This window comes from Meleagris gallopavo, chromosome 11 (assembly GCF_000146605.3).
Source record: "Meleagris gallopavo isolate NT-WF06-2002-E0010 breed Aviagen turkey brand Nicholas breeding stock chromosome 11, Turkey_5.1, whole genome shotgun sequence".
Taxonomy (NCBI): Eukaryota; Metazoa; Chordata; class Aves; order Galliformes; family Phasianidae; genus Meleagris; species Meleagris gallopavo.
In genome coordinates this window covers 17788816-17811501 of record NC_015021.2, presented here as the reverse complement: position 1 = coordinate 17811501, position 22686 = coordinate 17788816, and the positions used below count along the sequence as shown (strand labels likewise).

Genomic DNA, 22686 nt, shown 5'->3' with positions numbered 1-22686 from the left:
TGTGTGACACTTCAGATAAATCTTTATATGCGATAATACTCAAGGACCTAAGTAATACATCATATTTGATCTGACCAGGCATAAATCATTTATTCATGATATATCATTCATAACTTGATTCATTGACTCATCTTTAGACAAGACAAGGTCAGTAGAAAAAAATGATTAAGCTTTTTGCCTCCAGGAAAAAGAAGCTTAAACAATAAATTCATCTTCACATCTGACTTTATGAAACTTGACAGAAAAGATTTTAAAAATAGAAGTAGAAGACTTAAAAAGCCAACTTTTACTCCCAATTACACTGATGTAAATCTACAGTCAGTCCACTGACTGTAGAGTAAATGGGAAAAGCCTGTATGAGTCAGTGGAATCACTCTGGACCTCATATCATCAAGGAAAAATTTGATTCTGAAAGAGGGGACGTGGACATTTAAAGTTGAAAATGATGTGCCTGAATATTTTATCGGATCAAAGATGGCAGATCAGACTCTGTACCCATTCATATAATTATAAATCTGGCAACATGACATGAAATTTTAGACTAGTTCAAGCCTTCTAGCAAGCTGAACTAAACAGTCTCCCTGATTTACAGTTGACATTTCTGCCTGTGTTACCATTAGAATTTAATTTCAGTGAGCTGTTGTCCCCTTGACAGCAGCATCTTGAGAAGAGGTCATTCTTTCTTCTGTTAAGTCATGTAAGGTGGAAGAGTGTGTCGTTTCCCTGCCATGTCTCCATGGTCCTAGCACTCTGCTCTGATGTGTTTCCAAGCCCTTGCACATAGAAGAGGGCCAAAACTTCCTCATAAACTTCTAGTGCAGCAATGACACTACTTGTTGTGGAATAATATTCTTAAGAAGAAATAATAACCATGATTCAGATAAAGTAAGGCAGATTCCTCCAAGTAATTTTGAATTGTCCAAGTGCTTAAGTGTCCAGAGGGCGCAGTGAAATTCAAATAAATGTCTATGCATTTATTTTAAAATAAACTGAAGCAAATTCCCAAGGTTGAACTTTATTCAATTTAATAAAAAGCTCAACTCAGTTTGCAGATCCGAGAGTGACTAAATGCCATTATCATCCGGTGAAGCTGATAGAAAATGAGGGTGCTTAATTCATTAAACCCTTTGGTATTGTTCTACTTGGTTTTAAGAAATAGAGACGGAAAAACATAACTGTGAAAACTGCTACAATCAGCATTTTGTATCAGTGAACCTGGAAGCAGATACAAGTAAAAGGCAATGATACTTTGGAAAAGAAACAAGCTGTAAGAGAGATTGTGATGAGTCACTTCAGAGGGACTCAGGGAGGCTTTATTTTCTTTTTGTCTTTTTCTATTTTAGGCTGTTGTGTTACACAGAAGCCTAGCAACTGCTGCAATTATAAATATGTGCTGGAGAGTCCTTGAGCACTGCAGCTTCCCTACATATCATTCTAAGAACCCGTGCTAAATAATCTGGTGCTGATTTCACATCTCCAGCGTTCAGTAACCTTTAAAATTTCTCATTTCTTTGCTCCGTGATGGTGCTTTAGGCTGTAACATAGGACAGAAGTATATGCTCAAGACATACAATAGTGTTTTCTTATCTCACAGTATCACAAGGAGCACTAGCTGTATTTTTTTTTTAATTATTATACTTATATGAATATACATTTGCTTATTCTTTAAATAATTATTTTAATAATCCTAGTGGTAAATTCCAGCTTGGCACCTAATCTAACTACAGCACCATCCACAAAATAAAATACAATACAAAAATTCATCCACAGAAGGAGGATAGGATAGAACTAAAGCAAGAATTCAGAGCCCACTCTTGTCACCTATAAGCAAAATGATTTAAAGGAAGAGGCAGCCAGTGGCTCCTGGTGCTGGTATGATTCAGTCTGGAGGAGAAAGGAGCTTCTCTGAAGCCTCTAGCTTTAGATTTCAATACTTTATCTCATCCCATGTAAATTTTTATAGCTCCTAAACTTATAATGAAGTTGCTGTATTCTAAGCCAGAGAGACACAAAAATAATCAAATAATCATTTATTGCAAACTTGCCTGCTTGTTTCTCTGTTTCTTTTTCTTTTGTAGTTTTTTATGCATAGATTTTATTCTAGCGTAATTTAAATTCCTGCAGAAATTTTCTACTCTATTTCAAGGACACTGTGGCTTGACGCTATTCTAATGACACTTTCCATTATTGCTTTTCTATTTCTCACCCATACAAATGAAGCATTATATTGATACTGTTAAGTAGCTTGAATCAAATTCTTTCCTGAGAAAAATACACTGATTTGGACCAAATAAAGCATCTTTTTAATACTGGCCAGTTACATTTTATTCTTATCTCACAGTGAATTTTTCCAGCATAAAGCATTCCCTTTCCTTCCCGTCTTGTCAGCACATGGCGATGTATTACCTCAGCAAAGATATTTCTGCGTTCCAGATCAGTCCTTTCTTATTCATTGCATTGTTGCCTTTCTTCCTGGTATGAAACGTTGTATACAGTCATCCTGTTGCCAAGCTAACTTGTGAATGCTAGAATTTTAGACCAAAGCCTTGTTTGCTCTAGAATTGAAGACATTACACTTTATGAAAAACTACCTTTTACACTATATGCTACCCTTTAATGTGATTTGTTTTCTTATTTGAACTTAGCTATGCATTTCCTTCTTAAAACAGATGTGAAAATAAATGGCTGCACCCACACTCTTAGTCCAGAGATATGTAATTATTCAAATTCAATCCTTTTATGTGATATTAGAAGCACAAATGAATACAGTTTTGCTGTTTAAATATCAAATTTTTACAATCCCAGCATTAACTCAGTGTTATAAAGATACAAATTCTTTTTGCTGTGCTTTTCAAACTGTTTTGTTTTGTTTTGAATGAATGAATGAATGAAGGCACGCTCTGGAGATGGGAATATGTCTTTTAGCATGTCTGGCTGCATTTCCCAATTGCTGTTAAGAAAAAAACTATTAATACTAAAACATGATGCTCGGTGGATAAGGTCAAATTCATTCTGCAGGTTTAATGATATTATAATTTATGAGATATGTATATGGCAAGAAAGGAGAATATTGATCCATTAATATACATTTGAAAATCAAAGACCATTTATCTCCTGGCAGTTTTAACACATGCTCAATGCTACATGATAGTAAACCTTTTTATAATTTCCTTTCTAAATGAAGGGTAGGGAAGCTATTTAAAAACTAAAAGTGATTGCACTTGAAAGTCTGAAACTTGAGGAGCATTATGTCAAAGCAGATGGAATTGCACAGAGAGACAATACCTGGAGCAATGGGAAGGCAAAGAATTATTCTGGTTTTGGGTTAGGTAGGTGCTCAATCACATGTGATAAGTGTTATTGTTCCATTATACATACGGAGAAATTGTAAGTGCAACACCCAGAGTCATTCATGAGAACTCAGAAAAAAATTCTTCCAAGATTTCCAGTCCACTGTTCTACTCAACTGAAAAACATTTCTGTACACAACAGGATGACCTGTGCAACCTACAGATACTTTTAAAATCAGCAGGAAGGCACCTTGTACATTCTGCCATCAAAGGTACAGCCCCAGCAAGGGCAGAAAGGCAGGAGTGCCAAGCCCATATACCAACCTGAGGTGGTTATCAAACAGGGAGAACTACCAATTTAAATGTCACTGCCTGGTGATGTAAGGTTTAACTTCATGGTGCCTGAAGATGGAGCCTGAGGAAAGCGACAAAGCAAACCCTGATGGTTCTTTCATAGGAAGAATGATACGTTTATGCTGTGCTTATGTTTCTGTGCCATGCTTAACGTGGGTGTATTTTAGTGCCTTTATGTAGGGTGCAAAACTATTAACTCTTACAGTTCATTTACTAACATTAAATGAAGTGTGCATATGTGTGTGTGTGTATTTTTTACAGTTTTGCTAGTATGTCTATTGCATGTATTAACGTGCAGTTATCCTAAAAGTCTATATAAGATCATCTTCCTCACTGCAAATATTAGGGAAAGCCTTTTTTAACATAACTGCTTTCAGTTCGTAGACCCGTATCCAGTGGTTATATAAAATAGAGCAAAATCTTTGGTGACTACTTCAGAATTCTTGTCTCTTGTTTGCTGTTAGTCTTCTCTGTGGTATGTTCAATAACACTAACAAAACCTCCATATGTTTTTTTTTTAATTATTTTTATTATTATTTTAAGAACTGCTCTGTAAAATACCCAGCTCAACTATCTAACTCAAAAATCTTTCATGTTGCACAAGCAAAAAGAATAACAGACGACAAAAATTCTTGTAAATGTCTTCTGTTAGAGCCACATTGCCTCTGCTGGGGAAGAAGTATGGCTGACGTTTTCTAACACTTTTCCTTTTCTGAAAAGATTTTTAAAAATAGATGTTTTCACAGGAGAGATATCAGTATTAAAGCTCTTTTCAGTAATTTCAAGAACTCTTCAGTCAACTCTGGAAAATCCAGTCATTAACGAATGACGCATTTTGGCATGCTTTAATCCAAGCTGCAAGAGTATGCAGGTAAGAACTTTTTTCACTGAATAATCACAATATAAGCAGAAACACAGGCAATTTATTTTGGTCTAGCTGAGATAAAATAAAAGGGAAAATTAGTTGTGCGGTTAATTCATCGTATTTTGCAAGCAATGGAAAATTGTATCACTATTTTTCTATGTTTAACTTCATATTGAAACTGGTTTTTAATATTAAATATGTTCTCACAGGAATTGAGGTATGCAGTGAATGTCACTAGGACGTAAAAACAGCAACTGATTAACAAACTGCAAAAGCTGTTACATTGGTAGCTCTCAGGCAAGACATCCAACTCCCCGGGCAGAAGCAGGTGCCTGAGAGATCCTAGGGAACTACCCAGTGTTCTGCTTCTGTATATCTTGTCACTCAGACCAGTGTGCAACCAGTGCTCTTTCTGTAACTCTATCAGGAGAATCTCAGATTAAATTGAATTTTGCTAAAATTTACAGTTAGAGTTGAGTGTGGTTTGACATTCTTCCAGATGTATTGCACATCATGAAGTCAATGTTGATTTTGTAATAGGAGTTGCTTCCCTCAGCAAATATGTGCTGAGTTCAGGCAGAACTATTCAGGCTTTGTAGAATGTAAATGCATTTTTTTTCCTGTTTGTTGGTTGTTGTTTTTGCTTGTTTGTTTCTATCTAGCATTGATTTTCTCTACCCTCCTACCTGTTTTAATTTTTTTTTCTGTTTCTCATTGTTTTCATGCAAGCGTATAATTCAGACAGAACAGTATACTCTGCAGGTTGGTCAGTACTGAAAGATACAGAAGTTACATATTAAGTATGAGTTTGTTCATGAAAAACAGTAATTATTACAGCTCTGCTGGAACTGAACAAAAATGCATAACATTCTGTATGCAGTCTGTCTTGCATCTTCCTAAAGCAGGTATAAGTTTGCACTTAAATTGCCACAGTTTGGGCCATTCTTCATGTTGCATTTCAATCTTGATCAGGCTACAGCTTAGAGCAAAATGTAAAGAAAATATAAACTCCCGTTAAGGAAATTCAATGTCAATTTCAGGTTCAGTACTGTCAAGGTTGGGATAATGAAACATGTTTTCCTGAATCTTTAAAAAAACCCAACAAACTGTCATGGCTTGGTTACAGTCTTTCTTCTCAAGCCATATTTCCACGGCACTGAAACTGATTAACTTTGTTTCCATGTACTAAATTTGTTTTTAAAATGTTTACATTATAACATCGGCATTTCTGTGGTAGTTAAAATACTGGTGTGATATTTTAAAGCCACAATTTTTCCTACTTAGAGAAACCAGCTATGATATCTTAAAATATTCGCATCTTTAAAATATGTGTTAGGTTCCTGGGAGAAGCTTCCAAGCATAGTTACTGATCTGGATTTCTCCTCTGAAAGGCTAACTGAATGGAATACTAACTCATCTTTGCTCAGTTCATTGAATAAATATGGTGATTTCTGTTTATAAAGTTATGTGAGAAAGATCTTCCTGATGCTGTGGCATGACTAGTTGTCTGATGCTGAGATAGCATGTGCAAAGGCCTTTCTTTTGGCATAATTTGTGTTTATGTACAGAGAGTTATAATTTCTCAGAGAAATAAATGGAAATCAGGTATCTGAATTCTTTGGTTTTGATGTCCCAGGCTAAACAAGTAGAATTGTTCAGTTTTCTAAAGGGATTGGATATCTCAGATTTAAACCACAATTTCGGTTATCATGTATTAGGTATACATACACATACATGCATAATTTTGTGTCATGTGAGGGAAGATGGTTGAAGCAGTGTCAGCTGTGTGGGAGACCAAGTCCAGTAATTAGCTTTCTTTACATTTGGTAACAAATAGCTGTGCAGCAATATTAGAAGAGCATCGCTGAAGCTAATTTTCAGTAATGTGACTCCTTGATATTACAAATGCATTAATCTAATTAAATAAAGTTAATTGAATTTCAAAAGGCCGCTTACAATTCACACATTGGGTGGTTTTATGTATCACATCATCAGAGATGTCTCTTTGCAAGAAAAAAGCAGTTAGGAACAAAACCAGAGTAGGTAACAAAAACAAAACAGCATTCCTCCTACCTTAAACTTATCACATTTTCTTTCCAACTATACTGTGCACTCAATGTGCTTGGCACTTCTTATTGTATAGTTTTATCCCTGGCCCCATTTATGTAAGGAAGTACGAGAAAAAGATGAGAACCATTAGCCTTAATGATCACAGTGCCTATATCAAATAGTTCTGAGAAAGAAAATCTCACCTTCTCTATAGTGTCAAGAAGAAATAAGATGGAGACTAATTGAAACCTGCTGTAAGAAAGCTGGACAAAGTATGACCTCATCATACTAGAGCTGTTGACTGATGATGATCAAGAAAAGTCACAGAGTTGCCTCTGTAAGAAGAGATAAGTTTTAAAACATATTTTAAAACAGAATTCAGACTTCAGAGAAGAGGAGATGTCCACCTTGACAGCTTTGTCTGAGATGGTGCAAGTCTTTTAGCTAATTGGAGTTCAGGCTAGATTTTGGCTATGTCAGTTTGGGTGAGAAAATTGGCTGAGAAAGAAGGAAAATGTTATTTCATCTTTAGCACTTGTGAAAGGCCAACTTGTCACTGGTATTATTTGAAATTCTTCCCAAAGTTTATTCCCCAAGAACCTGCTCACCAGAAAACTCTATGGTTCAACTATCAGTCTTACCAGCTCCCACGGATTTAATCAATAGTCGTCTCGAGTCCATATAATCACAACTTAACCCCTAGTAGCTGTTTTTGAAAGGAACTCTCTTGGGTGCCACAAACCAGTTGAAAACACGATTATTCTTGGCTTTCTGTGCTGCGAAGGAGAAAAGAAAAATTAATAATCAAAGCTGCATAATGAACAGAATGGCAGCTTACTTATGGAAGGTGCATTTTCATCTTCAGCAATTGAGGAAGAAATGACTTCTGAGAATACAAATGAGGAAAATCAAATACCTCAAAATCTTTGGGAGGAAATTTTGACTTATCAGATAATGAGCTAGCTTTTAGTGATGAGAATGATAATGATTCCATTACTAATACTGATAATAATAATAATGGCAGTGTATAAGCTTAGCAAATAGTTTGCATCTGGTAGGAGAATAAACTATTAATATAAGAACTGAAAAAAGACATTAAAAGATACAGTTTTTTTTTTTTAAAGAGATACATATAAGAGGCATGAAGAAGCGTAACAGTAATAATAAATTAAATGAAGAAATATGGAATTTGTTAGTTTTATTTAAAGAAACTGGAATAAAATTGCAAGGTGGAGGAAACCCACTACGAACTTGAAATCAGATCTATCCTACTACTATCCACAAATCAGTGTCATGATAAATTGTCAGATGGCCAGAAAGATTGTTACTTGTGCCAGTTTTTAATATCCTGAAAAGAAAATGGATGGCCAAAATCATTGTCCTTGTTTTTTTGTTTTCTAAAACTGAGAACTTTCCCTTTCTGTAAGATAACCCAATGTCAGCTACTAAAAGCAAGATAGAGGCTGAAATTGAAATATGATCTACTTTCCCTTGACAGTAACAAAGCTTTTCTCATAGGCATCAACAGAGATTGGAACGGAACCAAAATGATCAAGAAGACTGATAGTGTCTGAACTAATTAGGATAGTTGGTTATCAAATATACACCTAAGCTGTTTCATAAAACACAGCCTGCCAGGTCTAGCCGCAAGGGACAGTTCTACAGAGTCAATATGAGAAGTTATGTTGATACAGAGACTATTATCATCAGCTGACATTTATCTTCCATCCCTTTATCTAAAATCATGCTTCTATTCATTCATATTCTATGGTAAGTAAAACATACATTAGAGGAATACATTATGTAATAAGCCCTGTACAGTAATTTCCAGCCAAGTTAGTCAAAGCTGCAGTTTTAATGAACTTTAGGTTCTCACTTGGTACTCTACAGGGAGAGAATCAGTGAGCTGATTCCAGTGGCCCTGATGCTACTTCTACAGTTAAACACAGTACCCAGATCATGCCTCATCCATGGCCTCTGACCAACAGCGTTTGGGGAAGGAAAAACAATAGTTAAACACAGACTAAATAAATTCTTGTTTCCTGGAAGCATCACCTAATGCCCTATGCTGCCATGGCTGTAAGAAGGGCCTGGGCCAACTGCTGAACGCTGTCAGTGAGTAAATACAGCTCACTGGGAGAACAGCTGGTCATAAACAAGCATCTTCGAGGCAGGATTTCAGAACTGGGTTGTGCAACAATGTAAGTAAATGGTAAATAAAGAAAAAAAGAAAAGAAAAAAGAAGAAAAAAACCACTCATTTTCTTCCACTCTTTTTCCCTGTTACTTCATAGTGACAGAGACTGTAAGCAGATTTAATAAAAGAGACCAAGGCACAGCAGAAAACTTGATTTTCTCTCATTGAGTGTTGTCAGGTGCTCTAAACACATGCTTTGTGTCAATTTTGCTTAATATTATACAACTCTTCTAAGTGTCAGGCTATAAAATATTGATCTTTATGATTTATCTTTCATGCAGCACTGAAATTTCCTACTCTGAAGAAAAATCAGAATGGGTGCAAACGTGGAAGAAGAAGTCTAAGCGTTCCGAGGATTTATTCCAGAACAGTGAGTCGCACTTTCACAATATAACTTACTGCGTAAAAAGAAAAAGAAAAAAAGATGTTAGCGGCCGCTTAGGTTTGAGCAGAAACCATAAAATGGCCGCCGTGCTCCGGGCCGCCAAGCGGCGCAGCCCCCACGCGGCCGGCAGCCAATGGCTGCTCCACGCCTCGCCTCGCGGGGGCAGCAGCACGCGGTGCCTTTCTTTTGCAACCTGTGCTGAGGGGAGGGCAGGGTGGGAAGAGTCCGCCATCGAAATGGAACGTGCAGGTCAGTTTTCCAGAAAGATCAAGTCTAATTTGCTGTTTTGTTTGTTTTTTTTTTTTAAGTTAGTTATGGTTTCGGTCTTTTGCATTGATACAATTTGTATCTTGCACTCTTCCTCTGTGTTTGTGCCTTCTGTGTGAGCTCTAATCTCGATCACAACTTGTTTAGCTGTTTATCTTTTATTCACGTTGCATCTGAAGGAGGCACTTTCCGGATGCAGAGCCAAATGGCTTTGCTTAATTTGGCATTTTAGGAAAGAAGGAGGGGATTGGACGATGTATTATGAAGTGAATAAAGAGTCTTTAAATACATGGAGTGTGTAAGACAGCTCTTTAAAACTCTTATTAATAGCTTATAGAAATTCAATGGTTGTGCAAAATGCAACTGTGGTTTAGCAGTATCTAACTGTGAGATGGATAGCCTTAAATAATCAATAACAACAGACAATTAGGATGCTGAGGTAATTACGAGACTGGCAGTGGATGCTCAATAGCTGTTAATGCTGGGCAGTGATGGCAGCAATGGCTGCAGCCAGCCACACAATGCAGGCATTGCAGTGCTGGCAGCAGAGCCCACAGCCGTGGCAGTGCTCCCCAGCGCTGGGCCTCCCACCCTGCTGCATCCCTGGGGAAAGTGATTTCTACCACAGTGGTTGGATCCTACCTGCTGGGGATTTTAACGCTCAGCCATTTTTCACCTTGGTGGCTTTCTTAGTTGTCTTTTATCCCTTCCAAACCCACAGTTCTGTTCCTCGCTTCCTCAGTTTCCCACTGGTCAGTCAGTGTTGCTGCTGAGTGCATCACCTGCGGTCATTGTGCCCTTGTCCTGAAGTTGTTTCCATGGGAAAATATTTTTCCAGAAGTGACTCTCATGTCTCTCCTTTTCAATATCCCATATATAATTTTCATTTCTGTATTCCAAAAGCAGTACTGCTTTTGAGTAGTTCCTTCTCATTCTGCAGCTGTCTTAACGATGCTGTAACTGCATTATTTTTCCTATGTGCTATTTATTGTGTTAAATCAGCCATTTGTTAGTTCAGCAGTTCTGCTGCAGTTTATAGATACTCTCAGGCCCTATAGTTATGCTAATTCAGCAATGTGGTGAGCTCTGTCTCACCACCAGTAATGCCAAATGTATTTTCGCAGGCTTAGCAGAAATGATACCAAGGCCCATCTTGGCTTTAATGGCCCCTTTCTGCTATTGCACAGGATTATGTCAAGGCCTATCCCAGCTCATTGGCTTCCTTCACCTGAAACAGCAAATTATGCTAAAGTCTATCAGCCTGTCTTGGCTCACTGGTTCCTTCCCCTTGCTAGCAAAGCACCCTTGTTGTTCTTAAAGTTCCCCGTACATCATCTCCATGAAGGAGAACACTTAAAGAAAATTCACTGGCAATCTTCTCAACTTACAAATCGTTTTAGCCTTATTGATCAACTGAAAATTTGTCCAGTAGCTTGCACAGTGTTATTCATCCTCTTTGATAGAAGTTTTAGGGATTTTGTCTCCCCTTCTAGGATATTTTTTCAGGCAAACAGCAAAAGATTATGCCTGTAACTGTAACTTACGTAGTTCTGTTGCACACACAAACACTATTGGAGGTTTGTATAATAAAATTGCATATTAGGTGGATAAGTCATCATAATAAAGGAATATACTTTATGTTTTAGCTGATCAAGTAGCTATGAACAAAGATAGTCAGGAAAATAATAATAATTTAAAAACGTATATACTATTTTCTCTCTAATGGCTAACTTTAAAGTCTACACTTTCTTTTAAAGTGTGTAGCCATTCTTGGGCACAATATGTATGTGTAAGAGAACTGCAGAGACATACTTATCATTAATGCCAATAAAATGGTGATCTTAGTATTAAAAAGATTATGATATCATTATTATGTAGGCTGAGATATATTTTATTATATAAAGACAGAGTTGAGTCAGCCAAAGTAACTGCAGTTTTAAAGCAAAACCTAATTTTATTTGCCTTTAAATACCCTTGTTACACTTTGTGATCATTCAGTAGATTGTTTTGAACAAAAAAAAAAAAGTGGGATAAAAAAAGTGGGACATGTTTCTGCTATTTGTATACTTTCCTATTCTTGGGATGAACCCATTCTGCTGAACTGATAAGAATCAAACTGATTTCTGTGCTTGCAATAGGAATATAAAAAAGATAATTTATGCTTTTTTTCAACTTGAAGACAGCTAACTTGTTTAAAATACATTTTATTATAGGGAAAGCCTAGCTTAGACAACTTATGGATTGATAAGACTGAAAAATGTTGGATATGGCTTACATGAAAAAACTTAAAAAAAAAAATCTAGAAATTGGTATGTTTACAGCAACATAGGAAAGAAAACATTTTTGAGTGTACTGTGTGCAAGTGGACCAAATATTAACAATTTGAAGATAGTCAAAAGCATTTCTTTATAAGCAATTCTTTAACGTAAAGCATAAAATAGGACAGGTTGTTTAAAGAAATGCCTTCTCTGCAGTACTTTTAGTGGGGCAGTGTAAATCTCCCTTATACGGGCTAGCGGTCGTTTGTTTTCTTTTAGCTACTACTTTAAATATCCACTAAGTCATTTGCAGTACATGCTATGAGGGTGGTACCTGGGGAGTATGCCATGGCTTTTGCTAAAGTGAGAATGATCCTACAGTATATTGTAGATGAATCCCTGATTACGTTTCTGCTACCAACAACTCTATTAGTAAATCAGAAACACCCAGTACCTCAGTGCTTACAAGATCTGTTTTAATTAAAATCCAGAGGATTAAAATGATCATTTTTCCAGATGTCTCATAGCTTTATGGGGGATCTCCTCATTTTGGCAGCGTGTATTATCACCAGTGGGCTGTTAGGAGCACATACCTGCAGCAGCTAGCACGTACATGGCCAAGGTTCTGCAGCGAGAACATTTCTGTTCCTTGAAATTACATCTCAGAAACAGCTGAAAGAGAGGCAAGAAGAGATATTTATGTATGGTACTGAGTAGAGGGTAGATGTGCATGGCCTTCCCAAGTGTTAGGATGGATTGATGGGCTTTCATTCTGGCACAGACACACATAGCAGCCCAAAAGGACAGCGGATGGTTTCAGGGTGAGCTGCTGCTTGCTTGTAGGGGATTTTGGCTTATAAAGTACTGCAGCAGAAGGCCGCATGTTGGCAGCTAAAAGCTGAACGCTTCCTGCTGATCACAACTAAACCAATTTACATATATAAGTACATATCATATATATCTGTATACATACGTGTATGAAAATACATACATCCAGTGCTTTTATTCTGTGATTTATGTTTTCATGAATATGGCAGGACTTCAAAATGCGTGTGGATCTTTTTGAAGTGCTTTTAGGAAGTTTCCAACCAATTTGTTTCAGATTCTTCAATAAATTTAAGTTTAACATCCCATTAAAATGTAATTATTTTGAACAACCAAGGAAGGGAACTCTGTATTAAAAACAGAGCTCACACTTAAAGCCGATATAAAATGTTTGTTATTTCCATACAGTTATTTAATACTGTGTACTAGTTGAATTAATAAGTTAATTTGTTACCTGTATATGAGTATTTATTTGTGGTGTCATTGTTATGTGGCTGTAATCTTAATTAATTCCTTGGCAGCGTGTCGGTGATTTCTGTGTGGAACATTAAATGTCAAATTGACTTTCTTTGTTGCCTCATTTGTAAGTATCTATATACAGAAAAAGGAAATTAGTAACAAGGAGGAAGAAAAGTTCAACGGAGTGCAGAACCTTGTTAATATTTGTATTGTTTTGAAATCTCGCTTTATAAATTAGAATGCAAGGACATGATAAATACAAATAATAATAATAATAACAACTTGTGTAAGAATGTATCATTCCTGTATATGTATTTAGTGCGGTAATTTTTAAAGAGTGCATTGTATGTTCAATAGTACTTTCTATGTTGTTACTGAGAAACAAAGATTGTGAGGCTGGCAGCTGCAGCCACACTGCTATGATCAGGTGGTTCTCTGTGCTTGCTTTATGTGTATGTAGATCAGTTCTTCAGGCTTCGTTTACCAAAAGTGCCCATTTTCCAATGCCTTTTCAGTGTGAGAATGTCATGGGATTTTCAGAATCTGAGCATATGCATCAGACGTTTTTCTGCTTTTCAAATGTGCATTATGCCTGAGAGCTGCTTAGCTGGATAGCTGCTGAAATAGCACTAAAAGTACAGATATCAGATCTTCCTTCCTTAGCAGCAGCAGCAATAGCAGGAGAGGTTGTGCGGTCCCAGGGGGCTGATTTCCGTCTTAAACTCTTTCTAATTCTGATTATGTAACTGATAAGCCATTTCTGTGTACTCATGCTCTGAAAATTCTATTCTAAATATAGCAGAAATAAGAACTAAGAAAGAGATATGGTATGCCAGGTGAACATTTTCTGCAACAAACCCTGCATATTTATTTTTTTGTCTGGTGCAAAGCTCATTAAAATCATAGGATCACCAAGGTTGGAAAAGACCTTCAAGGTCATCCAGTCCAACCGTCCACCTACCACCAATATTTCTCCATGCAGCCATCACTGTCAGACTTTCCACTGCTTTAGTGCATTTTAGACGCACCTCTTGCTTCATGCCTTTTTGAGGTTTACCTTCTCACTCAGCAAGTCTTGGCAAGGCTGCTGCTAACATCCTGCAAAAATATTGAAGTGTTAAGTAATCACTGCAGTGTGTTGTCACTCTGTAATCATTGTGAAATTTATGTGCTTAAATTTCTCATATTGATCCAGAGTAAAGATTTGCAACCAAATTAAACAAGCTCCTAAATACACTTAAAATAGCTTAGCAGAATTACCAGCGTTGCTCTCTGAGGTTGTTGAAACATGGACATAAAAGGATAAAAATGTACAATTTTTACATGAAAGTATTTGGTAGTGGTTTTTAAAAGGAAATTTCCAATTTCTACTCAGAGAGGCCATCTTGCTTTGATTGATTATTCTAACATGTTTGAATTTTTATTATCCAATTAAAATATTATATTATCATCAGTTGAAATTTAATAATAGATATAAAATACACATTGCTGAAGGCCATTTAATTAATGCTAAAAATTGAAAACATGCATAGTTAGAAGTCTAACCAGCATTTCATGTTGATGATGGAGCTTGAAAATGTTTTAAATTTCAGCATGACGAAAATAGGCTGATTTTTTTAATTCTTATCTCTAATTGTCATCTCTCATTTATATTGACAAACAATCCTAGAGCTGCCAATTGCTTTGTATAATGCTGTTGCAAATGAAAATATTATTTCTCACAATAGAAGAATGCATCCATATGGAATCTTTTGAGTGGTCTAGATAAGTATCTTCTGTATTAATGAAGCTCATTTGCATGGTAAACATTCTTATTTTGTGTTTTCCTTCTGCAGATCTTATCTCAGCCTTTCATTTGCACAATAAGCAGGCAGTTGAGTATGGGATTCTTTTTCCTATAGAAACTATTGTGGTATTTCGTGGTTTGGTTTTGATCGTCTTTTTGTTTAAGAGAATTACAGATCGAAGTGCCAATATTTAATGAGTTTCCCCATATGGATGTTCTTACTGTATTACAGCACATGGTTTAAAAGAGGCCAACACAGTTGTATTACAGTGTTAAAGGGAATAAAAAGAATTTCTTTAAGCTCTCACTGACCTTTTTCAAGGTTCATGCAGTGGTTAAGAAATATCTGAAGAGGATTCATGCCACAAACTTTCCTGCAGTTCCTGTAAGAGCTGATGCCTTCACATTGATTTCAGTGTAAATGCTTGCTTCATTTTTTTTTTTTTTAAAGTTGCTGCAAATTCTGAGTCCCAGCTCTATCAGTACTTGATAATTAAGTGGCAGGTTCAATCTAAATGGATAATTAAATGGATAAGTCCATACACATATATATGATCAGTGAAATTCCAGTAATGGTAAAAAACAAAGCTAGCCCTGTATGTCACTGTCAGTAATCCCAGTTACTCATGTTAATTCACATGTGTAAAGAGGAACCACTTTGGTCTTTTAGCATGGCCCTCTGAATGGCCTTAGAATGGCCCCCTGAGCTTTCATAAATTAGGGCCCATTTGACCTGGACACAATGCCGTGGGAAGACCTAGTTCCCCTCCACAGATAGGGAATGATTGTCCTGCTCGCGGGACCCGCATGTAAAAGAGCTGGAGACTAGGAGAAAAAGAAACATATGTGCAAAATTGGATCACACAAAGTGTGATGAAAAGCCCGTAAAAGTCAATGAAAGGCTACCAGTGACTTCAGTGGATCTATGATATATCAGCAAAGCACTTAGAGACCTGCTTAAAGGATTGTCTGTCTATAAGGCCTGTTCCTCACTGGGGTTGCAGAACAGGCTGAGAGCAGTACTTCTGGTGCCAATAATGAACAGATTACCCACAATTCCTGTAATTTTGCCAAACAATAAAGCAATTTATGGAGGCCTATTTGATCTTTCATCAGTTAGATGAACCCCTGTGTGTGGAAACAAGCGTCTCAAATTTCAGTTGAAGACTAAGGGTCTGATTTATAGCCTATGAAAATCAATTCAGATCTTCAGTAGACTTTCAACAGTGACCCTAGGGAATTTTCATCATTGATATAGGAATTGTAAAATTGATCTAATGTTTAAGAAAACATTTCTTCCTCACTACAACAGAAAATGCTGTTTTTGTAATTGTGTATCAGCCTCTGAAATGCCTTACTCACTCAGTCTGAGAAATACACAGCAAAGTAGGTCATAATCTGGGGCATCTGAAATATCAGTTGCAGTGAGTCATGCATGCAGCAGCCAAGGGCAGGTTTTCTCCACTGCAGAGTCTTAGGACTCTTCACTGATGTCAGTAGGAACTTAGGCTGTGATGTAGGTATGGACTGTGCAGGGAAGGAAATGAAGTAACAGTGGAGTGGGAAAGAACAACAATAAAACCAAGATGGTAGCAAGTTCTTCAGGAGAGGTTAGGCTTTTCTAGCATAGTACAGCACCAGATCTGTGTTCTGTTCTGGTGGCATTTATTAGCTCTGGTGCTTAACATTATTAATTAGGGGAGGACAAAGAAGCCACACAGTGAATAATCACATTCCCATCACCTGATATTTTCATATGGCCAGATGAGATTGTTTGGGAGTTGAAAAATGAATGTCTAAAGCACAGTTTTGGCTAAAGCTGCCTGTGTAGATGCTGTGAATGGAAAGGAGGAAGGGAAAGCAAGTTCAGAATCCATTGGCATTCTGACAAGGAGAGGGCATAGCAGATGTTCTGACAGCCTTGATGATGAGAAAGGTGGCAAGGAAACAGAGGAGACAAAAACCAAGTCAGAGACATTGACTCAGATTCCGAGCACATTGCTCCTGTTGAAAATCATTTCTGGAGAGGAAGTGTCCAAGAAAAAACTACATGAATGGTAAGGGAGAGGAGAGAGTGCCATGGAAACTGGGCATCTACTGTCTTGAGTCTGTGAAAAAGAAATTCTGCTTCCTGAAGTCCCCATTGCCAGTTGAAAGGACAACATGAATGACTTTTTTTCAGCCACCTGATCACCACAGTGAGAAGCCTTAGCTTTCAAACAACTTGCCCACCCTTCAAAAATCCATCTATCTTGTCTCCAAAATATGTATCATGTAGGTGAGAAATTAACAAAGACTTATCACTGAAGTTAGCAGTAAATATTTAACTACCCATGCAAGGCTGGGAATTGCAAGTTTAGGATTATAACTCCGTTTTTTTTATGTCATGTTATATTACATGTTATTATAGGTGACCTGAAGCTCTAGGTGCAATCAGAACTGATTGCATTGCATGTGCAGTCGCTTTGACAATGACTTTGTATTTTCTTGCTGTTGGTTCTCAAGTGGAAGCCGTACTATCCCTGTAACATCAACTGTTTTTGTTAGTGTCCAGAGGAAATGTTATTTTGTTGGATACACAGCAGCTCTTAAAGAAAAGCGTCATCTTGCAAGTGGTGCTCAAGAGTAAACGCTGGAAATTTAATTTACTTAAAAATCACTTTCATTATTGGAGGCAGATCAGTGGGAATGCACAAGTAAGCATTTTTCTGTTTTGCAGCAGGTAAATAAAAGAATCTCTAATGCTCTTGTTTTGAAGGGAACATTGTTCTTGCAGCCCATTTTTTACATTATGGGGATCTGTCAGTTTTCCTCAGTTTGTACTGGTTGTTTCTGAATGCTCTGCTGGCTGTAGTTGGTCAGAGCAGCACCTGCAGCCAGCAGCTCCGTTATCTTGCCTTGGCAGCTCAGGTTTGTACCTCTGCCTGCTTCTGGCATGCCTGTTCATTCTGTTACTGCTTTGCTTAGGCACAACTCACTACTAAAAAATGTGCAATTCCCCTTTTCCCAATGCTTTATTTTCTCTTAGTTGCTAGTCTACATTAAAAAATCCTCATTTCTTATTCTGGACTTGGATATTCAAGACATTTCTTCATTTTAAGAAATTCTCCAAAACACGGCATTCAGTGGCAATGATGAACTTTTCGGCCTCTGAAGAAGAGCTAGTTAGATGTCTTCTTAGACTGAATATCATGACTCTATTGGTAGGTAAAGAAGCATTGCTGAGGTTGTACATCTGTTCTCATCTGTTGTTAGTCTATAAAAGGAGACTGTAAGCTCTTGGGTTCAGAATAAAAGTCATATAGGATCTGAATAGGATTTATGTAGGATTTGTATAGGATTTTGAAAACTACTTGAGCACATCTGCATTACATGTGGCCACTGATAATCTCTTGTGTTAATCATATAGAACTTCTGGCTATTAAGGGAAATTTTACAGAATTCAACCAGTTTTGAGATCATCCCAGCTCGCTACAGGGCAACAGCCATCTGTAGGTGTAGTGGAAATGCTGAGTCACAGCCTGAAGCACTGATTGAGCACCTGGTGGGAAGGCAGGGCAACCCAGAGAGCTCAGGTGCGTGCAGTGTACTGGACTGACTGGAAGGGGTGGAGCCAGGATGCACCCCTTCCCAGCCCTCATTTAAGGGTTGGCAGTGGAGGTGAGGGTATCTTGATGGGGATCCCTGCGTACCTGAGGCCTTCCAAAGGTAAGCAGTTCTTTTCTTTTATTTCTGTTTCCATGGCTGGTTTGTTTGGGATAGTCCTCATTTGCTACAGTCAAAGACTTTGCCAGTCTGTGATTATCGCTGTACTTTCCATCACATTGTATAGCATTTATGATAAGGATGAAGAGAAATATTTTCTGTTGACGTGGAATTTAATGAAAGATGGAAAATAGGAATTCACCTTGTTTGGATATTTGGATGTTCACAGATTTAGGCAAGTGTTGTATATTAAGTTGTAAAGTTTTATGGCAGCTTACAAGTAATGTGATGGGTCAGATCTACTTTGTGGGTAAGCAGGTGCAGAGATGCAATCCTTCAGGGAATTCCACCCTGGGTAGCAATACAGAGAACTTTTGCTGGAGGAAGGCACAGTGAAGTGGTGTGTGGTAACCAACACTGCCATCTTGTGAGCAAAACTTCCCTCTACATATTAATATAAGAAGCAGCAATAATGCACATATGTATGCTGGTTTATTTTAGGACTATATAGGTTTTTCTAACAACTTTCTAAAATCCCAGGAATTCATATTGATTCTTTATATGATTAGACTTTCATATTGTCTACATCCCTTGAACTTGTAGAAGAGATTGCTGGGCACTGTAAATCAATCCCAGCTATCCAGTGCAGTAGTGCATAGCAATATTTTACCTTATTGTGTCCCCAGTGACCTTCTTTGCTTTCTTATTGTCATTCAACAAGTAAGAGTATGCAAATTCACCATGAAAGGCATTTTAGTGAACAGTAGGTAATTCAAACTTATAAAGAATGATTTATGATATTATTTCTGTTACTCATTATTGGCTCCATTCCTTGAGATGACGAGGGAGCTATCTTTATTAATCTCAGCCAGCTGAAAACATTTCATCTATGAGCTTTTTTGAAGAAATGCATCTCAGTAACTCATGATGGAAGGCGTCTGGTCTGACCCATCAGCATTGCTACAGCTTTCAATATATTACACTTAATAACAAATAAACATCCTTAGCCAGGATCAGGATCCTGCACTGGAGCTTGATTACATCTGCAAAGAACAATGATTGCCCTGACTGTTGGAAATAAAAACAATGAATGATGGCCTGCCAGCATGATCTGCCATAGTGGTATAATACCCAATCCCCAACCCAAGGCATTAACATTATTCCAAGTATGCTTCCTATTGATTGTAGTAATTATCCCTAATCTTTCCCTCTAGTTGGGGGGAAAGTGAATGTGGTGGCAGTTTCCTCTGGAAAATGATCATTTCAAAATAAAATTATGGTAAAATGTCTTCAAAAAAGTAATCAATCATTGAAGGACACAGTCAAGAGAAATAGCCTTTGTGGGTTTCTTCCGGACAAGGCTGAATACAATCTGGGAGATACTGTTTGGTCAAATGTAACCAATGTGCTCAAGCAGAATGGATGTTAATAAAAATTTACTATGATTAATTACTGTTACTTGCTTCAAAATCCATTTTAAAGGACTAATTTCTACTTCTAAATTTAGTTTTAAGGAAAATAATTAAGAATGTACAAAGGAATTCTAAAACTTAGTACAACAGACTGAATCCTTTGATGTCACATTTATTTGTAACTTTCTTATATTAGTGGCCTCTGTGTTTGGAAGGTCTGTGTGATTCTCACTACTACTGATTTGGTGGTGTGGTGTTGCGCCGGGTCAGGCTTGATGAAGGTCTGCAAGACAGCACCTTGCATGTGTAGCACAGTTGAACTTCAAAGGCATCCTGAAGTCTTCTATGAAAATCTAACAATAATAGATAAAGAATTTCTCCGTGCTGTTGTATTGACTGCAATCTGTAGCCTTTCTGGATAATCTATTCAAATCTTTTAGATGTTTTTCACTGTTTTTCTTGTGACTGTTGTGGTAGTGTTGTTTTTTAGTATAGACAGCAAATAATTTTCTTCATTAAAACTTGATTGATTTATACACAAACACATACGTATACAGTATATATAGCTGATGCAATACCCAAAGGGAAACAGAGTAGCAAAACAGACATTTTGGTGTGTTTGTTGTCAGAAAATGTCATGATTCATCCTTCATGAGCATCTGCAAATATGCATCTGCCAAATCTACTTTACTAAAAGCTTGTTTTCAGTCAAACATATTCTTACCCCTTGAGTACAACATTTTTGATTGACAAGTAGGAAAGGATTAATGATTACTTTAATGTCTCTACAGACTCACACATTCCCATTTTCTGCTCCACAATAGAAACAACTACCATGATTCACTCCTCACTGTCACGTGGTAGGAATGACTTCAATGCCTTTCCAGTTCTGTACATATCCTTTGAAGTGATTGATGGGGAACCAACTATACCGTACAGGACTTAGACAAGGACTCATCCTCAGTGGTAAGCTTTTCCTAATACTTTACTTCGTTTTTAACTACTGTTTCCAGAGCACTGCATCTTCATCTGCATGAGGTGTTACCAATATAATGAAATTTGTTAAAATTAGTGTAATTCTTTCTACGGCTGCTAGTAAGGTGTACAACAGTCCAGTGCTTAAAACTGTAGTAACAGCATACCCGATATCTTCCTCTGCATCTGATTTTGTCCAGCTTTTGTTCTAACATCTAAAGAACAAAATTTCTCTTAGAGCTGTGCAATGAAATCTTAAGCCATGTTCTAACAGAATGAATGATGCAAAGATTGTATTGGAGTATTAAACTGTAGTATGATTTTGGATGATAAAGATGTGCTTTGCCGTTCTGTGATCACATTTAATCTCCTACGTTTTGTAGAGCATACAAGGTTCCTACCAAGCTTCCTGATCAATTGGATCCATAATCTGTTGGCCATCATGAGGAGCAGGGTGCAGAATGGAGATGGACTGAGACATACTAAATCCTCCTCTTACTTATTGTGACCTTTTGAGTCTTTATGTCTGAAACTGGCAAACAGCAGTCTGAAATCAGAGACATTAAACTTCATTTTAAGACTATGAAAATAATCCACGTCCCATGGTTAAGATGAAATTCAAACATCGTAACATGTAGTCCTGCTCTCTAATTTAAGACCTGGTTCATTTCAGAACAGAAATAAAATAACACCCTCAAGAGCATACCTAAACATGGATAATATGACATCATCATGGGTTTTTGTGAGAATTGATCATTTTGCTGTAAATGATGCGGAAAGATCAATGACTTCCAAGTAATGCTTTGTAGTGTGAAGAGTTAAGAGATAAAATACCTACTTTCTCACAGTATTTGTTGACTTTTCCGTGAGGACACATTAAAGAGTAGAATATTTCAGTTGAGGAGTGAGACCTTAATCTGGAGATCTGCGTGAGAAGCTGTAATAATATGTTGAGTTCTCACTTCCATTTAAGTTCATGACGAAACCACAGAATGCAACATGACAGCACTGCAGGGGAAAGTAATCAGCTATGCTATGCAGTGGTCATGAGGCAAAGAAAACGCAGTCTATGCCAGATAGACAGCTCTTCCTTACTTGCTGAGAAATGCATAGCTGTTCTGTTCGACAACATCAGCAGGTATTTTCTAGCAGACTTTTTTTTCTGGTGATTATAATCCATCAAAGCAATGAGGTCATAATTAGTTGCTAGCATGATTAGGACAGAAGTTGTCCTCAAGAGGGAAACTGAAGCAAAAACGATGGAGTAGTTGCACTAAGAGAAGGAAAAATACTGGGGAAGTACATAATCTATTCTGCAGTAAAACAAATGGGTTGGGGTGTGTAGATCATGTCGCAGTCCACAAAAGCCATCACAAAAGACTGTGTCCCTGCCTCCGCTTCCTTTTCAGTTTTGTTCAATTATCTAGACTAAAAAAGACCATTCAAAACAGCAACAGAACTCTGCGTGGTTCATTTCTTTTCTAATGTGGGGTGAATTTCTGAATGCACTTTCTGCACTGGAAATGTAGTGTCCGCTTACGCCCTCCCCATTCTGCTGCCCACCCTTCTGGGTCACGTATTAGAGAGATGGTCTCCTGCATATAAAGGCTAAGTGAGTTAATAAAAAATAAAGTACATAGGAGGCCAGAGTAAATGGAGCATATAATTTTTTCATGAACTGGTCTCTTAAGCTTCATTTTGCAAGGCATCATGATTTTCTGCATATTTATGAAAATATGAAATAGTGAACTTGATGCTTAATGCAAGACCTACATAGCAATTTTCAGTAAGGCTCTATTTTCATGTTTTCTTTGGCAGGAAAGCTAGTATTTCTTATAGGTGCTACCAGAAAAGACAAAG

The 22686-nt window shown here is 37.3% G+C and overlaps 1 long non-coding RNA gene across 1 annotated transcript; it reads left to right on the top strand.

Moving 5' to 3' along the window:
* Nucleotides 1–18409: 18409 nt before the first annotated feature.
* LOC109369514 lies at nt 18410–22454 on the top strand. Its single transcript, XR_002118658.1, has 3 exons — nt 18410–18442; nt 20676–20817; nt 21210–22454. It is a non-coding gene; the product is annotated as an uncharacterized LOC109369514 (long non-coding RNA).
* Nucleotides 22455–22686: the final 232 nt, after the last annotated feature.